Genomic DNA, 12330 nt, shown 5'->3' with positions numbered 1-12330 from the left:
TGCGCCAATTGCATCAAAAATTTCATTAGTGAATTCAAATGACAACTAAGTAGACAAGGTGGGTTTTTATGTAGCTGTACTGTTTGCTTTTGCCACATAAAAACCAATGGAGATTGATAAAAATAAGGAGGAAGGCAAGAACCAATTAAATTTTGGTGGTTTATCGTAAACATGGGAGTATTCTTATATCAACTGATACAAACATTGTATTGCATTTGTTTGTATCCGAAGTATTTGGTGGTCAGATTAAGCTTGCGTTGTTCGTGTTTTAATGATGTTTTGTTTTGTATGCATTCTGTCACTTTTTTATCGTTCTGCCGTTTGGTATTTAAGTTTACTCGAATTCACACGAGAGCTTTGAGTATAATTTTAGCTGTCATTGTAATTTGATTGTTGAGTTTATCGTACGTCCACTCTTTTTAACTACTTTCATAAAACATATGCGTTGCACATAAAATGTATACATACGATAAATCATAGTTTTGATTCATTTTGTATGAAAATTTCATTCATTCTTCAAAACTATTTACTATAGCACAAGTTTACACTGCAAAATACTGTATTGTGGTGAACTATCGAAATTAAAATAAACTTGATTTTGTAGATAGTACGATTGTCGATACTACGTTCGACATCTGTATGATTATTTTATCTATACTGCTACCATAGGTACCAGTACTATTATGAATGTCATAGAAAATTATGGTATGTAAGGTATAGTGTAATAGTATGTATCCATTGCCTTCATTAAAGCCGTTTATTTAAATTAGGTCGCTAATACTATGTTCAGATAGACAAATTTTCTTAAATTTCGTTAAAATAAATTTAAATTTATTTGGAAAGTATTCGTACTGCTCCACATTAAGCAAATCACATATTTTTTGTGTATAAATTGCATACTAAAAATTATATGCTCAAAACACTACTTGAGTTTGCGAAATTTTTAAAGTTGATTATTATTATTATAAAGCATGGCATTCAGTAATTTTAATAGCTTCATTAGATTTCAGGAATGTGGATTATTATTTTTCACCCTATTTTAACAATTACAATTTTTTCTCTATATTCAAATTTAAAAATTTCCACTACTTTCAAAATATTTTCACGGTTTTTAATTTATCAGCTGCTTTTAAACATAAATGTCACTTTTTCGTTATCTCAATTTATCTTTTGCTTATAATTTATCTTTCACTTAGTTGCATTAAAAAATTTTTATTAATTTCAGACTTCGTTTCAACGAAATTAGAGCCATTTTCCTTAGTTTCGTTCTGACCTTAAAACTAAATTTTATATGTAAAAAATTCAGTAAATTAATTTCACTGAAATAAGGACGATATAAAGATTTTTGGGAAATTAAGATGTTTTTGAACATAGTTATAATGAAGATGATTAGGCAAACAAAGAATTTTTGTGCTTTTTAAATTAGTTAAGATTTAATAAAGGGATATGTCAAATACCATATTGGAAAATATATTTCCCACAAGAGAAGTTATCGAAATTTGATTTATTTGACATATGAAAAAAATATGAATAAACAAGGAAAGTATTTTGTAAAGTGTTTGTTTTTTTTACACTTTCTTTTTAAAGATTTTAAATATTACACATTATCTAATCACATTCACTACCCATACTAACATGAAATCAGCATTATCCCGAAATTGCGGAAAGTAATGTAAAGTGCTTTTTTCAATAATCATTCGATTATTTTTTAATACACTTATAAATCCAATTTTCCATATGTACGTCTTGCTTTTTTGATGTGATGAACAATTTTTTAAACATTATATCCAAATTTTTTTGCATTTTTCGCTTTTTCCATGATCAATTAAATAACAATTAGTGTTAATAATGCACAACAATATATCATCTGCTGACAATTGAAAATAAACAAACAAAAGCTTTCCTCAAACTTTCAAATATACCAAATCAACTTATTTTAATGAAACGAACACATCTTAATTTCATTAATATAAGTTCATTTAATTGCGGTGGGAATATGATATGACAGTATGATTAAGCTTAAATTTACGAAGAATGTCGTTCCTTTAAGAAGTGTTCTATGATAACAGATATGTTAAAATGTCATGTGGCAACATTAGAGTTTTGAAGCTTCTGCCCAATGTATGCTTGCTTTAATTTTTAACATGCGCCTTCACTTTGTTGTGTTATTGAAAGCAAGAGTAGTGTGTCTAAAACTGATTTTGTTTTATCTTATCAATAATAATAATTAAAAGTTTCGAAAGATTGAAGTACGAGAAGTATCAACGACTTAAACATGAAAAATATTTGTTGGTATAACTAGAAGTATGACTACAAAACATCGCTGTGTTATGTTTAAAAGCATAAAAACCTTTATAATAAAATAATGGAAATATATAGTAATCATCTGTTATATATTTAATTAAAATTAAATTGAAGAGATATCCCAAAATGTGAAATAATTGGCAAAAGATGTAATTTGAGAGCTCTCTTGTAAGTTTGGTACCAAACTCAACCGGAATATATCAAACATTAATTACAGTTTATTATGAATTAAAAATTAAACTAAGGGGATAGTTTCTTATTGCCTAGTATTGCAGAAATAGCAATTCATTACCTATAAATTTTTTGAAAACATTAAATCACTTGTAAGTGTAATGCGATGTGAATATATTAACATACATATTTTTCTATGAACAGCCAAATTATTCTATAAGCTCAGACAGATTTATATTGATTGTTATTTTTTAATTTCAAAATAATAGAAAAAAATGAATGGTCGTCGCATATCACCGGAGTAGATTGCTATATTCTAAGTTCATGAACATAGCTGGTCAGTCCTTGTAAAATCTACTTTTTTCAAATATAATAGAAATTGGAAATGCTAATATATATTTATACGTATTTGTATTTAAATGATATTATAGCCTTCGTTGCATAAGCAGTGTTAAATTGTCGCTTTGTATTTATTTAGATTGTTCAAAACAAGTAATTATTCCATTCACATATCTAATATTAATTGTACGTACATTTACTCATACATATATATGTGTTCATATGAATATTTAATTGCATAAATATAGAATTAAAAAACCACATGTCACATTTTTAAAGTACAACAATTAACTGGAAACTAATACTAATTTATTGTATTCTGTTTACAATTTAATTGTATATTCAATACAATTTCACAACATCATTAATGTGATGATACACACAACGTTACGTTCAGACAATAGTTTTTTAGTTGCTGCATTGATATGGTTGCAGCATTTATATATGGATCAGTCACTTTCAAAACAACTAATTATATAACGCTAAATATTATACAACTATAACTTTTTTATAAATAAGGAAATATAAAAAACAAAATTTGTTATTGAACAAATTAGATAACGAGTTTTATTCACGTTTTATCTCTGTATATAAATATATATATATGCTTTATTAAATATGATATCTTTGGATGATAATTTTCCGTTTAAAAAGTTCTAATTCGTATTCGGATATAACGCATATCGAACAGATATCGTATATCAGCGAAACCTTTATTTTAGAATTAAAATTTTTATTCTGATAAATTATTTAAAAAATATTTAATTTTACTTAATTTTGGCATTACAGCCTTTGGTAATTGATTAGTCAAATCATTATGAACAAAGTTATTATTATTGTTTTGTATTGGTTTAATTAGTTAACTGTTGTTACAAATAAAAAAAAACAGAAATAACCTAAATTATTTTACATTAATATTGATGTAATTAAATATGTCGACTTTAATCTAAAATCGATTTCGAAAACTGACAATTACATATCAAACAACCAATCAACATATACATATTTCTGGATGAAACATACATATAAATAGAAAGAAAAATAACGGTTTTTTAAAAACTGCAATGGCTTAATTCTGAAACTGACATTGACAACTGCGCCCAGATGTATAAAATTATTATACATTAACAAACAGGCGCAAGATTCCATACTTTCTATTTCTTCTTATTGCTGATACTTTTAAATGTCCAGTGGAGGACTATTCACTTGTTAATATCTAGTATTATCTATATTTTACTACAATTTGTGTTTAACTCCTCATTGATCTGCTCAGTCTCCTGTAAATATTTTAATTGATATTAAAAATATGAAAATATTTTACTTCTGCTAAAGTTCCGGTATTCTCTCGCTGTGTGAAAATAACATATCATAGTTTTTATTTACCTTGGACAAGAATAACGAAAACAAGTAGATGTCCAACGTAGAACGAATTGAGCAGGTAAAATTCATTGCACAATTTTGGGCTGAAAGAGACTAGAGTCAGTTAATTTTCATAAAACTTCAAAGATCTTAAAACAATAGCAGTTCGAAGAAAATCAGTTTATAAATAAACGAACTCAGATATTACTTCGCTTTTTGCTTTATATAGTGTTCTTGTTAAAAATGGCTTCACTTGTCTTCGTTCTCAGGACCACAGTAATAATCCAATTTGTTTTTAATTTTATATATTAATTTTGATAATACTTCGACAATTAGATTTTTAAAAAATTATATAAAATGCACTTATTTGCAATAATGTAATGAGTTACAACTATCAAAAAAATCAAGAAGAATAAAGAAAATCAAAAATAAAATTTTATGTGACGTGTATAGAGAAGATGTATTGACAGAATGCCGGTAACAAGAATGGTTTGCAAAACTTCGATCAGTCAATTTGGATGTGAAAGCTGCGCTATGTTCCGAAAGACGAGTTAAAGCTGATGAACATAATAATAAGACGTTAATTGATACAAACTAGAAGAAAATAGCTCGTGAGATCTCTTTCGAATATGTTTCAGTAAACATGTCATCAATAAAACGTAGATAAAGAATTGGTCAAAATTAAAACACAATTTTTGGAAGCAAGTATCAACATATATGAAGGAAGTTACATTGGTTGTTAAAAAAGAAGACAATATCTATTATTTCAATGGCTCTTTGGTCGAACTTATAAATTACACAAATATGATGGCGGCATGGTTCAAGTCGTTGAAGGAAAAATATCGTCAGAAGTGTTAAAGTCGCCAATCCATGGATTCGCACTGATACTCACCAACGAAGTAATCTCAAAAATAATCAATCAGTAAAATCTGTTTTATTGCAATACTAATTCGCTATTATTTGTTTTATTGATAATTGCATCACCAATTCAAATGTCTTGACTATAATTCGGAAAATTATCCTTTACTATAACTTAACATCTTGGCAAACGAAATTCGAGTGAATTGTGCTTACATCGGACAGCAGATTTTTTGTGCAATGTACTTATTAAAAACTTCAAAATTGCTTGTAATCAATTACAAAAAATAAATCTTCTGTCGTCAAGTGGAAATCCATGAAGAGCATTGAATATAGTAGCTAATTTGATACTCACTTTGTTTGGAGTCTTGAATTCTGATAATGAAATATATAAATTTGTAAAAAAGTGATACAAAGTGTTAAGTGAAAAAAAAAATATTCTCCGAAAACTACTTAAAAATCGATTTTCAGTAATCGAATTGACAACCAACATAATTAAACAAAATCGAATAGATAAATAATTTGATATGAAATGATGGTCAATAACCTAAATAAAGTTTAGATAGACTGCCAAGTTATGGCTGTTATAAAAATTTATAGTTCTTGCTGTATTACTTTATATAATAGTGACAAATTGGCTACACATTCAGATAGAATTGATACATATTTAGACGATACATATTTAGATATTAATTATAAAACAATAAATTTACAAATACTTACGCCAGATCTACTTGCAGCAGAAATTTTCACTACCAAGGGACATTAAATTTATGATTAAAATTTATGAACTTATGAACGTGTTTTCTGGCATAATCTAAAAACATTTCATCATTAAATGGTAAACATATTTTTCACTAAATCAAGTCCCTCAAACATGAATAGTAATCTTGTGGCTATACAACCAAAAACTAATATCCTGATAGTAAGTTAACATCGGGATCAATGTATTAAATTCAGCAAAGAATTTGGGTAATTACATATACACCTCGATGATGTAGTGTATGTAATTCCAAAAGATCATTTAATATTATCGTGTGTTTGTGTGTGAAATTCAATTTTTCAACAATAAAATTTCACAAAGTTGTAATATATAGGACTTGACTGATAAAATATTCTTCATACCAATATTTCCAAGTACCAAATGGATTAATATCATGTTTACCACATCCAAAATAACAACATAACCATAACCGAAACAGTTTATGCAGATGGATTTAGGAATACTAACAATACAATACTAAAAATAATATCTTATCTTCTGAAATGACTTTATCTTAATTCATTGATACGGAAACTGGTTCAGTCTCATATATAATATGTAGCTCCTTTACCAGCTTTGGATACATTAAGTTGCTCAATTAATTTAATGTATTAAAATTTAAAAGAATAATCTTCAAATACTTCAAAACTAATTTTGAACTGCTCACTAGTTTGCAATTAACGTTAAAAGACAAGATCAGCAATCTACTCAAAAAAATATGTACATGTATTTATCATTGACCATCATATGGTCAACTATATTGCATTGAGCCTTTCAACAATATTCAACTTGCATTTATCATGTGAAAAGTTTAATCAATACTTCAGACTAAAACACTTTCTAATGATGTCGACATAACTCCTAAACCAATATCCCGTTAGCGCAATGCAGACTACAATATTGCAGCAATGTCAATCAAGTTACCTAAATAAATGATTTCTTTTATTTTTATTTGTGCTAAATTATGTGTTATTTTATTCACATATAAAATGCATTAACCAGTAGCGAGGCGTCAGCTTTTTGGCAAGGTGTTCACAATTTGATCAAAACTGAATTTCAACTATAACGTATTCTACCTACTCCTGAGTTTTGTCCTTTCCACAAGCAAATAGCGTACAAGACCAACAAAACAATTTATGTCAATGTTCGCAGCCTGTGATCCACTGGTTTTTATGGTAAACAGCTGTAGGAAAACGGCGACTTATCACAGATTTCGATATTTTTACAACAGGTACCAAATTCTTCATATCTGGAGGTGGTCTATTCGTTTTATGAATTAAAACCATTTTTTCAGAAGATTGTTTAAAAAAAGATATTTGAATCAAATCTTTAATCACACATTTATCCATTTCTAAATATTATTTTTCACTTCAAATTTCTTTAATTTTTTTCTTTACTTTTACTATTTGCTAGTATAAAAGTGCAATAATGACTTTGTTTTTGGTTTATTTCCAACCTCTACACAAGAGTAAGAAACTCTCATGCATTCATTTACTCTTTTACTTTGAACCATTTGCTCATATAAAACGGCAACCGTGACTTTGATTGTATTTGCACGCTTTGTATGAACTTATGGTTCAGTTTAATCGATTGAACCTCTTGTCAAATGTAAAGCGATTTTCGTTCAGTCTTTCCTTTTCTCTTGTGTATTTACTTTGCATAACATTGGAGGTTCACTTTTTTTATTGTACCGCTTGCACGCATTAATTTAAGAGTTATGGTTATTTTACGTACATATTTTGATCGGCTTGTTTTCTCTTTTATTTTTATATTTGTTTGTATGTTTTGTGTTTATTCAATACTGAACATAGTCCCAATGTGAATGTTATTTCATTGGCATGCTTTGTAAGCATTGTTTATTCTGAACCTTAGTATATTTTAAGAGGAATTTATTTGAAGTAAATTATTTCTATTTTATTAATTATAAGTAATGTTGGGTGTAACTAACATATGTATGTGTGGTTTTGTTTGTATTATACGTTTTGTGTTTATGTTAATATGTTTGGAAAAGCTATTATAAAAGATGTTAAATAGCAAAATAGCGAGATTATTTACCTAATAAAAAAAAGATCTAAAAAGGAAGCTTTGTTAAGGTGTTCAGTGAACACTCTGAACTATTCGACGCCTCGCCTCTGGCATTAACCAATTTCACCAAAACCTTCCAGGGTTCGTATTTGCTTACTCATTAACAGCTTAGGTTCATGAGCAAGAGCCAGTTATTACGTGAGCTCAAAAGTGGCTCATATTGAAGAGCTGCTCATCAGCGTGAGTATTCAGTTTGCTCATATTGAAGAGCTGCTCATGAGGCCTCACGAGCCGAGAGCTCAACTGTTCAATAAAAAAACGATTTATTTTTGATTAGTTTGTTTTATTTATTTTTATATACGTAACGTAATTTAAAATTAACTTAGCTTATTACTATTTATTTTAGAACAATGTAATGAAATAATACATTGTTTTTCGCATTGTAAGCAAATTGTTTCATTACATTCATGTAAAACTTTGAAATACTTTGCAATACGAAGCACTATATAATATAGTTTAAAACTCTTGAATTAATATAAAATGATTAAAATAATTAAGTAAACGCACAAAATTCAAATAAATATTGAAGACAACAACAATACCATATATTTTTCATTTTCTGGCATGCACCACTTTCTAGTAAGCAGTGCATGAAGTCTCGTGAGTCTCAGCTCGGACTCTTGCTCATGAGCGTGAACCAATTTATAACTTAATGGCGACTCTTGCTCATGAGCGTGAGCTTTGCAATTGGGCTCGCTCGCGTGAGCCGTCATATGAAAAGAGTTTCTTGCCTGCTCATGACCTGTGAGCAGAATGAGCCGAAAAGAGTCGCTCATGGTGCGCAAATATGAATTCTGATACCTACTGACCAAATTATAGCAGTTAATATATCACTTGTATCTCGACAAGATTGATTTTGTATAAATAGAATACGGTTATAATCAATAAACTGAAATTACACAAAACAGCAGCTTGTATTCTTTATAATTAAAGAGCTGGGGTTTAAATGTTCAAATACTTAGTCGATATTACAACTACAAGCTAAAATGGGTTTAGGTAGTAAATTTAGCACCATTGTAGTTTGTTTATGCATAAAATATGGTATATTCAATTTTCTAATTTGTTTCACCTGAAACCTGAAAACGTTTGTATAAAATTTTTTCTTCATTGTTTCATGTATGTAACATATATCACTAGGAAAATTTTTCAAAAGAAATATACTTTCAAAACCTAAACATACTGAAATTGAATTAGTCTATTCACACTGAGCAAAGAGTATTGTTTTTTTAATTAGATTCATTATCGTTATAGATTCTTGTTCGATTTTTAGACTAAAGAATTATCTTTTAAGTGTATGTTATTTGTATGATCGATAAATTTTTTGAATTATTAGAATTACTATAATTATACTTATATTACATTATGGATCTGGGATAAACGTTACATTAATTTAAATGTGAATTTTTTTTTTCAGTTTTGGAAAAAATTTCTTTACATACTCCGTCCTTTCACTGATCTGCATGTACGAATTCAGATACGAGAGCAATTGTTAAATTTGTAACAATGTACACTTCACATGAAGAAAAACGTTCATCCAAAGTGTCTTACTCTACAACTGAAGATGCAGTAATCAATCCAAGATGTCGGTACCTGCACCTTTGTAATATAATTGGTGGTAAGTTTTAAAATTCATATTCTATTCAGTAAGGTATTATTTGTTCATTATGTATGTGAATTTATTGTATTTTATTTATGTGGTTTTAAGCTCACTGAATCTTATAGCAAAACGTAATTTAAGTATATTATAATCAAAATGGTAACCAGTACGTATAAACAAATGTGGTGACGTACAGTTCAATTTTATAATTTTGGCGGTGATAATGTAATCAAGTTAACATCAACAGATCCGAAATAGTAATGTCGATAATCTTTATGTCTTACGAAGGGTGCAAATTCCACAGTTATCGTAGTAAAAGATTCTGGTTGCCATTCTTTACGGAGTTCAGAGTAGCCTTAAGCCTGTGGAAATATGCACTATCGCTTGTGATCGTCTCTAAGTGATTTCATTTGTGCTGCTCTGTGAAGTTGAATATTAAAGAAAATCCAAGATTTACTCAGGTAATATTTGCTAATGAATTATTAAACAGGGAAATCAGCACGACTGGTTTCTAGGCTCGTTGAGAAAATGTATATGAAAACCTCAAAATAGATTCAAAACTCTGTTTGAAGCTTATATAAACTTCATAGCTAAATAGTTAAAGCATAGCTAAAGCTAACATCTTTACTTTATCTTATCAGCAAAGCAACTTTTCCGAGTTAGTGCAGCTAGGCACTTTTACTCTTTGATAGCTGGGGGGTTTCTGCAGAGTCCCACCCATCTCAAATTTGTGTATTTCTGCCAAGGTTCGTGATTAGTCAATGACTGATCTAAGATCTACTTACCGCTGTGTACGGTTAGTGATTACTTTGAGATTAGATAGTGCTAAGTAGGGTTTTAGCTTATCGGTTTTCGCATAAGCTTCAGGGCTCTGTCTGTTATGTATTTTTTGACCGGTTCTATTCTAAGGTCTCTTAGCATGGCATTCGTGCGGATCTACCATGGTACTTTGAAGAATCTCCGTAGAGCCTGACTGGTGGGGTCCTACCAGTGACCTGAAAGAACCTGATAGGCAATATGGTTTCATTCCTAGTTAATAGTTGCCTTGTACCTGGTTTTATTAAATTAAAATTGTTAATCTATTCTAAGGTCTCTTAGCATGGCATTCGTGCGGATCTACCATGGTACTTTGAGGAGTCTTCGTAGAGCCTGACTGGTGGGTTCCTACCAGTGACCTAACAGAACCTGACAGGCAATATGGTTTCATTCCTAGTTAATAGTTGCCCTGTACCTGGTTTTATTAAATTGAAATTGTTAATTACTTCCATTTATTTTTAATTGAATGCAGAAAGTGAATATAGGTGCCTCTCTTTAGGAAAACGTTTATCTTTTTTTCCGTTTCGTTCAATGAAAGAAAACTCACATGAAAATAAAGTTCACAATTCGATTGAGTTAGCTTATGTCTGCCCTATATTCTAATACTAGTTCTGATTTATTGATAAAATATTGACGTGTTTTGATAGCCTCGTGGCTGTCAATGAAAATTACAATTGATGGGAATAATTTTTATTTGCGAATATCGAAAATATTCCTATAAGTTATCACATTTTGTTGAAGATTTGCTGTACTCACTTATTTCTTGATTATTATTTATTGTTGGTTCAAAGAATATGACACATCAATTACAAAATATTATACAATTTTATTTAAAATCCAAATTGACAATACCATATTTGTTGTGTGTCAGATTCTCAAACGAAAAAGTGATGTATATTATTAACATTATTTTTTATAAAAATTCTTCAAAAATTACTCTTTTGTAATATAAAACTCTTATAAGTTAGTACAGGTTATTAGTATTGCTACCATTCAACAAGAGCTTAACTACATCTTCAGACTGAAGTGCTTTATGAAAAAAAAGGAGTCTATGTTCTCTGACTCTCTCTCATATATATTAAATTCTCTGTTATTCAACTTAAAAACACCGCATCTACATTTAAAAAGTATGCTCGATATGTGCTGAGTGTTTTCGTAATAAAAATTATGCATAGTTTTATACAGAGAGGTTACAGATAATTAATATTCCAAGAGATTTATATTCCTTGATTATTTTTACCTGCTTTTTCCTCGAATTTCCATGACAACGTAATTCAGGACCTTTTCTAAAAATCATAATCTTAGATTTATATGGATTAGCGATGAGACCTCACTGTAAACAATACCTAAACATATCATCTATCATACTTTGCAATATTTCAGGTGAGTCTGCAAGCACAATCACATTTTAACATACAAAAGTACTTTTATATAATTTTAGTTGATATGTACTCCACCCGTTATAGCGTCATACAGATTGTTTATGTATAAGGAAAACAAAATCGGGCTGAAAAAGACATAAGATTACCGTACCTTACGCAACTGCTGATGTTCGAGTATAATTTCATTACTGTAATCAAAAACTTGTGACACAAACCCAAAGTAGGCATATGCTGTTTTCTTATCGTTCTTTAGATTTAAGTGTATTATAGAGGTCAAATTGAGAATGTTATCGACCGTTGCGTTGTATCTGTGAAATCTGTCTTGGTATTGGTTTTCATATTTTCACATGAAATTTCACATTGTAGAAAGTAACTACTTTAAGAGGTTTGATTTTCAAGTTTTTCGCAAGCTACCACCAATTATAAACGTTTTTATTAGTATTTAATGCTTCAATATTATTTGATTTCAATTGAAGTTATTTTATTGCGGCAAAGGTTTGCATAACGAGATATGGGTGCTAAGCAGGGACCGAAAATAACAGTTATTTTAAAATTTTTTATGAAAAAAAGCAGCAACAAAAAGTTGTCTAAACTCTTATTTAAGTAAATAGTTATCATTCTAATAATTTTTATCCTTAATATTATGCATGCTTTTT

The sequence above is a fragment of the Teleopsis dalmanni genome, chromosome 2, assembly GCF_002237135.1.
Source record: "Teleopsis dalmanni isolate 2A chromosome 2, ASM223713v2, whole genome shotgun sequence".
Classification (NCBI taxonomy): Eukaryota; Metazoa; Arthropoda; class Insecta; order Diptera; family Diopsidae; genus Teleopsis; species Teleopsis dalmanni.
This window is presented reverse-complemented; position numbering follows the sequence as displayed.